At 37.3% G+C, this 9,104-nt stretch overlaps 1 pseudogene across 1 annotated transcript; it reads left to right on the top strand.

Moving 5' to 3' along the window:
* Nucleotides 1-310: 310 nt before the first annotated feature.
* Nucleotides 311-8,547, top strand: LOC148850748 (uncharacterized; annotated as a pseudogene). The gene is made up of 2 exons (XR_016099400.1): nucleotides 311-1,134; nucleotides 8,372-8,547. The product of XR_016099400.1 is annotated as an uncharacterized LOC148850748 (transcript).
* Nucleotides 8,548-9,104: the final 557 nt, after the last annotated feature.

Below are 9,104 nucleotides of genomic sequence, written 5' to 3'. Positions count from 1 at the left end.
TATTTAATATTATTTAAAAAAAATTAATATTTTTATTAATAATAGGGCCTAAAAGTTGCATTTATCAGCAATAATCCCTATTTTATATTTTACTTCCAGGCTGTGTTACACCTCCCCCCCGCCACCACCATAGCATCACTGTCAACCGCACATCGGTCGTCATTGGCTCACTCCGCTGCTCTCCAGACTACCGACGCTGACCCCGTCCTTGTCCGGCGACCAACCCACCACTTCAAAGAACCTCGCCTGCAAGCAACCGTGTCTGACCTAGTACGTTACTTACTTACCTATCGACTTACAAAGGAATTGAACCCTCGATCGAGTTGAATCCCCCAGCATCGCCACATTCCCGCGTTCGAATCCCGAACCTACAAGAAGGGCTGATCGAAGTAGCATTGATCATAACCCAAGATTTTTGAAAGTTCTTAAGTATTACCCTCCAGATTTTGATCCTTCCAAGCTGCTCATGTGGAGACAACCCAAGAACCAGCAGCTAAAAGTACGTTTGTTGCTACGTCTACGAAGGGACCAAGTTCAGTTCCCGGGAAAAAAGATGTAACTGAGGAGACATACTTGGGAATCCAAATATTCAGGTTATGCTTCAAATGCACCAAGTGTTCAGCTGAACTAACAATAAAGACTGATCCACAAGATTCAGACTTTGTTGTCGAATCAGGTGCAACTCGTAATTTTGTGCCTTGGTGTGCAGACGATGAGGAAACAGAGAAAGAGAAGAAGAAAAGGGACGCAATGAAATCTTTGGAGAACACACTGGATGCAATGAAATCGATGAAATCAAGGCATGTAACTGTGAATGTGAATGCAATGCTCGAGGCCCTGCAACGTACAGCTCAGGAAAAGGAGAAGAAATTGGAAGAAGAGGATGAATCACTTATAAAATCGATTGTTTTCCCAAGGTTTTTGTTCGAAGAATTCATGATGAGGATGAAGATGCGGATGATGACAACAATTTCAATCTGCTTTCAACTGATACTGGTGCACAAAATGATTTAAGAAGAAGGAAAATTTCAGAAGAGCCATAAGGCAAACCAGCGGATTCATTGACAAAAGGCAGTATTTTTGACAGCTCAAATGGTAAAGAAACAATTGGTGGTGCTGGTGCTCGTAAGGAAGGTAACTTCATCTTCACATCTTCTTCAGTCAGATGTTCTGTCTTTAAAATGCCTCTTCCCACTTTAAATGCTACTTAAGTAACACAAGAAGAGAGCAAGCATGTGGAAGAACCCAAAACCGGGTAATACAAACACTGGACTGCAAGCACTCTTCCAGAATTATGACTCTGATGATAGTGATTAGGATTTTTCTTGGCAAGCAAGATCAGGCAGAATTGTTTTCTAATCCCAATAACATCTTTTTGCCATGCTGGTGCATGTACTATTTCAAGTTGTTTGTTGGATGATCCCAATACAAGGCACAAATTGGTTTCTTTGACACAATAATAAAGCCATTGCAGTTCAAATAGGAAAATAGTTCAATCACATATTTTAGTGTCTTACAATAATCTAATCCTTGGAAATTACCATTTTAATATGTACAATGCTTCTTATACTTTGGACTTGCTCTATAGTTACTTCCATAACCTGGATTTGTCAATAACATGAAAGATAGGATCTATATGCATGGTGGAAACAAACAATAAGGGGGGGGATTATATAGTAGGCAAGAAGATATCATTGAGAATTGAAACATACAAGTACAAGGAAAAAGAGTCAATGGTGTGGATCGATGATCAAGGTAAAAACCCCCACAGGTGATCATTGCTAGCCTGGCTGGGCTCAGGCCTGTTATGAGGTACTATGAAATTCTGCTTTTGAGGTATGTGATCCTAGTGGGAATTATTATTTTCCAAGTTCTTCAGATTTGTCTCTATTGTTGGGAAAGTTTCTTTGTGTTTCCTAAACGGGGGTTTCTTAATGAGTTATCACTGGGGATTTCAATTGGCTATTTGTCATTCTTTCCCTTTTTATGAGTTCCGAGAAATTTTATTTGTCATGTATGTGCTGCTATTAGAGATTATTCTTTTTGTGATCTCTTCACAGTTATCTCTTGTCAAATCAGTGGCTTCAGGGGTTCCTCATTAGGTTATTGTATAGGTGACTAAGATGAGTTCCTTTTCTCTTGTCTTCCTCCCTTTTCCAATAAAAATTCTTATGTGCAAAAGAATCAGAAAGAAAGAAATCTATCAAAATTTATTGTCTTCCAAAAGGTTATTTATTTCTGTTCCTCCAAAATTCTTTTGCTTGTGTCCCATACATGGTGGAGAGGTGAATATTTATTTAAGAATTAGCAGAAATTGCTACTGAGCTTTGATTTACCATATATTCGGGGAAAATTCTTGGTAAATTGGTTGTTAGGCTTTATTCTCTTTACTGTAAAATGGATCAGTTTGAAGTGATCAAAATTATCATTGGAAGGGGGAGTTTGATGCCTGGTTTTCAGGAGAGATAAATGGAATTTGGTGTGGTTTCTTAAAATTCTCTTTCCTCTTTATTAAAGAAAGCCTTTATTTTGATCAAGAAGAAGCCTATACTTTGTTCCTTCCTTTAAGTTTGCTCTCTTAGGTGTCAAAGATATAGTAGTTTTTGGAGATAGTTATTCCCTTTAGGAAGTCATCTATTTTTTTTTTTTTGGAGAAAAGATAGAAGATGGTTGTGCCGAGTGAAGTCCAACTGAATTCCAACACATCAAGTTAGTAAGCTTCTGATTTCTAGGGCAATCGGATGCGAATATAATGACATAACCAATAATGGAAAATCAAGGCATGAAAGATCACTGTCTTGGATATTTTTTAAATTCCATGTTGGTTCATCTGTTAACACTGGATAAGTTGGCATTTCTAGGGCAATCAGACATGAGTAGCAGAAGATCTCTGTCAAAGTCTTTTCTGGTATTGTCAGAATTAAAAGTTCAACTTATCCCAAGACAGAGGTTTCCCAGCAAGATATCATCACATGACTGTATCAGTCAGTGGGACCACATGGTTGAACATGAGACCCTTGGAAACTTGCCAACCTCATAGACAATGTTTTGATTGGTGTTAAGATGAAGGTTTTGTATGTGGTCATATTCTTTTCAGTGCTAAATAACTAAATTATTCATTTTTTTAAGAAATGGTGTAAATAAAAGGATTTAAGGTACCCCATGACCAACAGACAATGTCCTGATTGGTGTTACAGTGAAGGTTTTGCATATGCTCATATTCTTTGCAGTGATAAATAAATAAATGATTCATTTTTATGAAATGGTGTAAATAAAGGATTTAAGTACTCCATGACCAGCAGCTCCAGTGCAACTTATGAAAGAGAAGTGGAAAGTTTTTATTTTTATATCTTAAGGCTCAGTTGGGAAGAGTATGAATACAAATATGTACAATGCAAAACCTTGTATTTGCACTATACTTATTTGTATTTGTACTCTTCCCAAACTGAGCCTAAGGTCCAAACATTTGCAGTGAGAACCTAACTATTTAATACCACATTATTATAGCCTCCAAAATCTTTTTGTTGAAATGTTGAAACATTGAAACATTAGGGATACACTTAAAGCTATTTAATAGCAAATACAACAACTGGTGTTTTGGCGTCTGGTGGCAATATGAGGAGGTGTTTAACACAGATTTTCCAGCTGAAATCTAATTCAATTCTGTATGGCCTACTTATTTATGAGATATGCTTGAAAAATAACCTGGTACATGCATACTAATATAGAAAACGAAATATACTTTGAACCTATAAATACAAAATGCTGTATCAATAGTACACAAGTAATTCTAGAAAACAAAAGATGTAACATGACTTAAGTTCCTTCTTTCCTACAATAGATTGTCCTGGTGTAAATTACATGAATCTCACCCATTGCTGATTTAGCAAGGCAAATGTGCATAAAATGGTTTTCCCTTGTTATATACATTTGAAGAGGCTCCTCCAAATCAATAACACCTTTTTGTTGAATGGAGGACTTCTGGAATTGCTATTATGCAACAGAAATTCACATATCACTTCAGTCATAGTTGTGTATGTGTTTATGATAATGTCGCACTATCAGCAATTCACATATCACTTGATATGAACTTGTCTTTCTGCCAGACCAGACTCTTGACCTTTGGTTGAGCTATGGGCATGAGTAGGTGAGGGGTGGGCTGCACTAGGAAGGAAAGTCTACCTTTCTTTTTTGCTTCAAACCAGATGAGATAATGATGAATGGGCAGGGAAGGTGTTGGGTGGAGCTAGCTGGGTTGTTTTTTCAATCTCTACACAGTGCAGTTGGGTCGTAGTCAGGATAACTCACAATCAAATGGGACCTCTATACCAAGTTTATATTATGTCCTATACATGCTCATTGTTAATCTTGAGTTCATGATTTGACTGTTAATGTGTATAGGAGAATGTAGGCATCAATGAAGCCCCTACTTGCCTAGGCAATGGAATTTGACAAAGAAAAGAAAAGCTAAATATTGGGTTAGTTTCCTTGTTGTATATACCATCCAACAAGATTACAAATTGAAGAATAGCAATTTCATATCAAAACATGGTGAATCATCATATCCCAAAGAGAATAGCATTTTAAATCTATTTTATAAGCATTTCAAGCAAAACATTACAATATAATAAATATTTAATAGAGCAATTGTATACCAAAAATAAAGCTAAACCTTTTTACTAATAAAAATTTTAGGAGAATAATTGCAGAAATAAAAAAAAGAAAGGTCCTCCTCTTTTGCCATCTTCTCTCTCTCTCTCTCTCTCTCTCTCTCCAAAACCATTGGTTCTTTTATATTTTAATAGTAAAATCCTAAAAGAAAATATAGGTAACATATAGTATTTGATATGATGTATTAAAACACAACTAAAATGATGCAGTCCTTGTAGATAAAATTAGAACATGCAGCCCACCTTGTTATTTTGTTGCTTAGGTGGGCACCCTGTAACCTAGAAAGGAACTGTTTAAATACAACTATGATTTCAATCATTCTGGAGCCACTTTGATCATGATTTGATATGATGTTTCCAGTTTTCCGAGTATATATCCTGTTTGTGTTGTCTGTTAGTTATTAGAAGATGAGAACTCATTCATCATTTCCTCCAAATTTTATGATTTAGAATTAACCAATGTTTTAAAACATGGAGGCATGACGCGAGGCGTTCCACTACCTAGAGGTGTGAGGTGTAAGCCTTCTTAAGAGAAGGGGGGTCAAGAGGAAGAAGGAAGAGGAAGGGGAGGAGGAAGAAGAGGAAGGGGGATCTCATTTTTTCTTTATTTTTAATAAAATATTTTTATATTAAGAAGAATAAAGATGCACAGCACTAGTTGAAAAAAAAAACAAATTGTCCTGCATTGAAAAGGTGGGGCAGGGGGTCTGGGGGGCAAGCCGAAGGGCCAGGGGCAGACCATTTTCTTTCCCCTTATCTTTTCTTCCCTTTCCTTTCCTTTTTTTCTTTTTTCTATTTTTTCAGTCTTTTTTATTTCAGGTGTGCATGAGGCACACACCTCATGAAAAAAGTGCATGAGGCGTACACCTCTTGCACCTGAGGCGTATGCCTCGGAGGTGTCAGCGCCTCTGTCATATGCCTCAAAGCGTTTTGGGAGCACTTTGCACCTCCAGGCGTACACCTCCCATGCCTTTTAAAACACTGGAACTAACTAATGTATTAGCTGGTCATCATAATGTTCTCCCTGTAGGCCTTTCTAAACAGTCGATTTTATTGATGCGATGTTGCGAGTCCTGGAGCTATATTCTATCATCCATGAGAAGTTTGTCCAATTCTTTGTTTTTTGTTCTGATTTTTTTTTTTACTTTGCTTGATAAAATATTATTTGGTTCTAAATTGTTATTTCCAGCATAGTTGCATGAGATTACCATTTTATTTGATACTTTCCTCTAGATACTCCATCCTAGTAGAGATAACCACATAAAAATGGGCTACTTATGAGATTGCTGAACCTTGTTCTCAGAGTCCCTATTGATGAGAATTGTTGCACGAAAGTTTGCGTGGTACATTTACTTGGTATTCTGGTAGTGAGCGGCTTGACTTGAAATGGTTATCAAAATTCTAGGAAGAAGCTTACCAAATAAAAATGCTTGTGCCAAATGGAGCTTTTGAAGATGGACCTTTTATTAGCAATTGAAGGCTCGATTTGTCTTCAGTTGGGTCAAACAATCCTTCCTTCTTGTTCATAGATCAGTAACCTGCTGACATGTTTGGTTTTAGCATGGAAAGATGATTGCCTGGGTTTTGTCATGAATCAAAGGATCCTTTTTCCATACCTACTGTAGCTGTCCATTAGCCTTTTTATGAAATAGTTCATTATAGGGACCTTGGTAGTTTAGTAGCCAAAATTAATCAGCATTACCAAAATTTGGATTTGAATTCATTATCTTATTTTCCCCATATTAATGTTGTTTTTACTTGAATCGTTTGGCCACCTAAATCTGCATAGGACCATATAACCTGTGTCGATCTAAGATAATGGAACTAGATATATTTTTCTTTGGGTATAGGTTTGGCACAATGTGCAACATATTAATACTTCCAAGAAGATTTTTTTTTTTTGGGTTTTGCAGAAAGTGTTTTATACATTTGAGACTGCCTGCAAATATTGCCCATAAGATAGATCTGCCCTTAAAGTATATTCCATCACTAAAATTTCATAGTCATGATCAGCAAAGCATAGCATAAAAGGATCTTTGGTAAGCAATATCACCCTAGGTGATGTGCGGATGTTGGTCTTACATGTTACGTTTGGTTCCTGAATTAAGCAACTTGGGTGGTTTGCTCCACATCTTTTGATGTATCTGACCCCATATAACTGGGACAAGACTTTGTTGAGCTGGGTTGTTTAAGGGTTATCTGTATACTAAATTCTCATGTAAAATTGGAGATACCCCATGATAACCAATGTTTTAAAACACGTAGGCGTGATGCAACGTGTTCCGCTACCTAGAGGTGTGAGACGTAGTTCAGAACACACGAGGCATAAGTCTCCCGAAAACAAGGAGGCATAAGCCTCCTTAAGAGAAGGGGATGAAGAGGAAGGAAGATTTTATTTTTCCACGTATGAATACGTTGAAAAGCTTGAAGGAATAGTAAGATTCCGTTTTGCGAAAGGGGAGACCACCCCTTTCGCTTTAATATATATATAAGATTTTTATATTATTTAGAATGAAGAATGCATAACACTAATTGAAAGGGGTCCGGGGGCAGAGCCCCTGTCCCACTTTCTTTCCCCTTATCTTCACTTCCTTTCCCTTCCCTTCCCTTCCTTATTCTTTTCTTTCTTTTCCCTTTTTTTTTTGTTTCTTTTTTGTTTCCCTTCTCTTTCTTTTCCTTTCCTTTTTTTTCCTGTCTTTTTATGAGGTGTGCATGAGGCGTAAGCCTCTAGACGCCTTATGAAAAAGGTTGCATGAGGCGTACACCTCAGAGGTGTCAATGCCTCAGGGCGTTTTGGGGACGCCTCGCCTGGACGTGAGGTGTTTTAGGGGCACGCCTCCCTCCCATGCCTCTTAAAACACTGATAATAACTTCATTTTTAGGTTCTTCAATGAGCTTATTCTTTTCTGTTATAATACTTTGTTATGTTAGGCTGTTGATGCTCAAGTCAATTCAACTAAACCTTGTCCTGACCATATGGGGTTGGTTATGTAAATTCTGGTTTGCCATTTCACATGCCACGTATCAAGGGGGTTAGTTCCTTGCCAGCTACCAACCTGACATAACCCTCCTTTATATTTAGGCTGGTGATAAGGCCATTACCTAATGCTGGTCTAAATTACCTGGGTCCTGGGAACGGGTGGACTGGAAACAGACCTAACTTCGGGAATTTTAAGGGTAATGATGCCTTAAATAAATAGCATTTAATTATAAGCTATATTCCCACATTAATGCCAGTTTTCACAAAATTTCTAGGTGCAAAACATGCTTTTGAGCTTACTGGTCACCTCGGCACCAGTTGTGACTTGTGAGTTTATGTTTTGGGGAAGCTTTCATCTGAATGTCATCCATTTGGTTGTATCACACAGCATTAATTGGAAATATAGATTATCTGAACATATTCCATTTTCATTCTTCTGTTTAGCAATGTAAGGTTTTCCCTTTTAAAATTTACCACCTTAGTTTTGACATTGTCTCAAGTATTTGCCATTCGGAGCTAGTAGTTTGTCATATAATGAAATTCTACCTTGGGAATTGGGAATACTTGCAAAATCAATGTTGCATTCTGTATCCAACTTATATGCAATTTATTTCCTCAACACAACCTTCTTTTTTGTTTTTTAAAAAATCTTTAATTTCCCTCTCATGCATGATCATCAACTCCTCACATGTTATATATAATGTATGTAATTTTGCATCAGGTCAGCAAGCAGAAATGCACGTCTGTTGCATGTCGTATTAATAGTGGACTGGTTCATGAAAGTAGAGTATCTGCTCAATATGGTAAAAGATTATGTATACTCTAAAATGGTACTATAACTATTAGTTGCATTTTGGCTGGATTTTAGTGATAATTTATGGCAATGGTCAAAGGAAACAACCTCTATCTATCTATATATATATATACAAGGTCTGACGTCTGAGTTTAAATAGAAGAATTTCTCAACGGTTTCTAGCTTAGCTGCCAAACAGAAGGCAACCATAGTAGTCCATACTTGGCCTAAAGCCGGCAATTCTAGGCAAAAGCAGGTGGAATTAGGACCAATAGAATCTCTTTGGTCATTGAAATTTCCAAATAGACGCATCACTTAGATCTCTCTCCGCCTTTCTCTAGTTCCTGAAAAATCATCATTCTACCAACATGTGAGGATGAAAAATCATCTCGAAAGTTGAGGCTTTAGCCAATGTAGTGGATTCGCTACTCAAGACATCTTCAGGGGCCTGTTCAAGGTCAGCAATTGCTATTTGACCCTTGAATATTTCTCGTAGTATATGAGGTTTGAATAATGGGAAAGCATTGTTGATTCGGTAGTATATGTGGGCTTGGAATAGGAGGATGGCAATTTCCCTCTTGGACAGGGTGGAAAATAATTTTCCCCAAACAGGGTACGGGGCAAGAACGGGTTTTATATACCCAAATTTGCCCCAGGTTAA

The sequence above is a fragment of the Nelumbo lutea genome, chromosome 5 (genome assembly GCF_056320005.1).
Source record: "Nelumbo lutea isolate HS-2025 chromosome 5, American lotus-T2T, whole genome shotgun sequence".
Classification (NCBI taxonomy): Eukaryota; Viridiplantae; Streptophyta; class Magnoliopsida; order Proteales; family Nelumbonaceae; genus Nelumbo; species Nelumbo lutea.
Note: the sequence above shows the minus strand (reverse complement) of the source record. Positions and strands in the feature narration are given on the sequence as shown.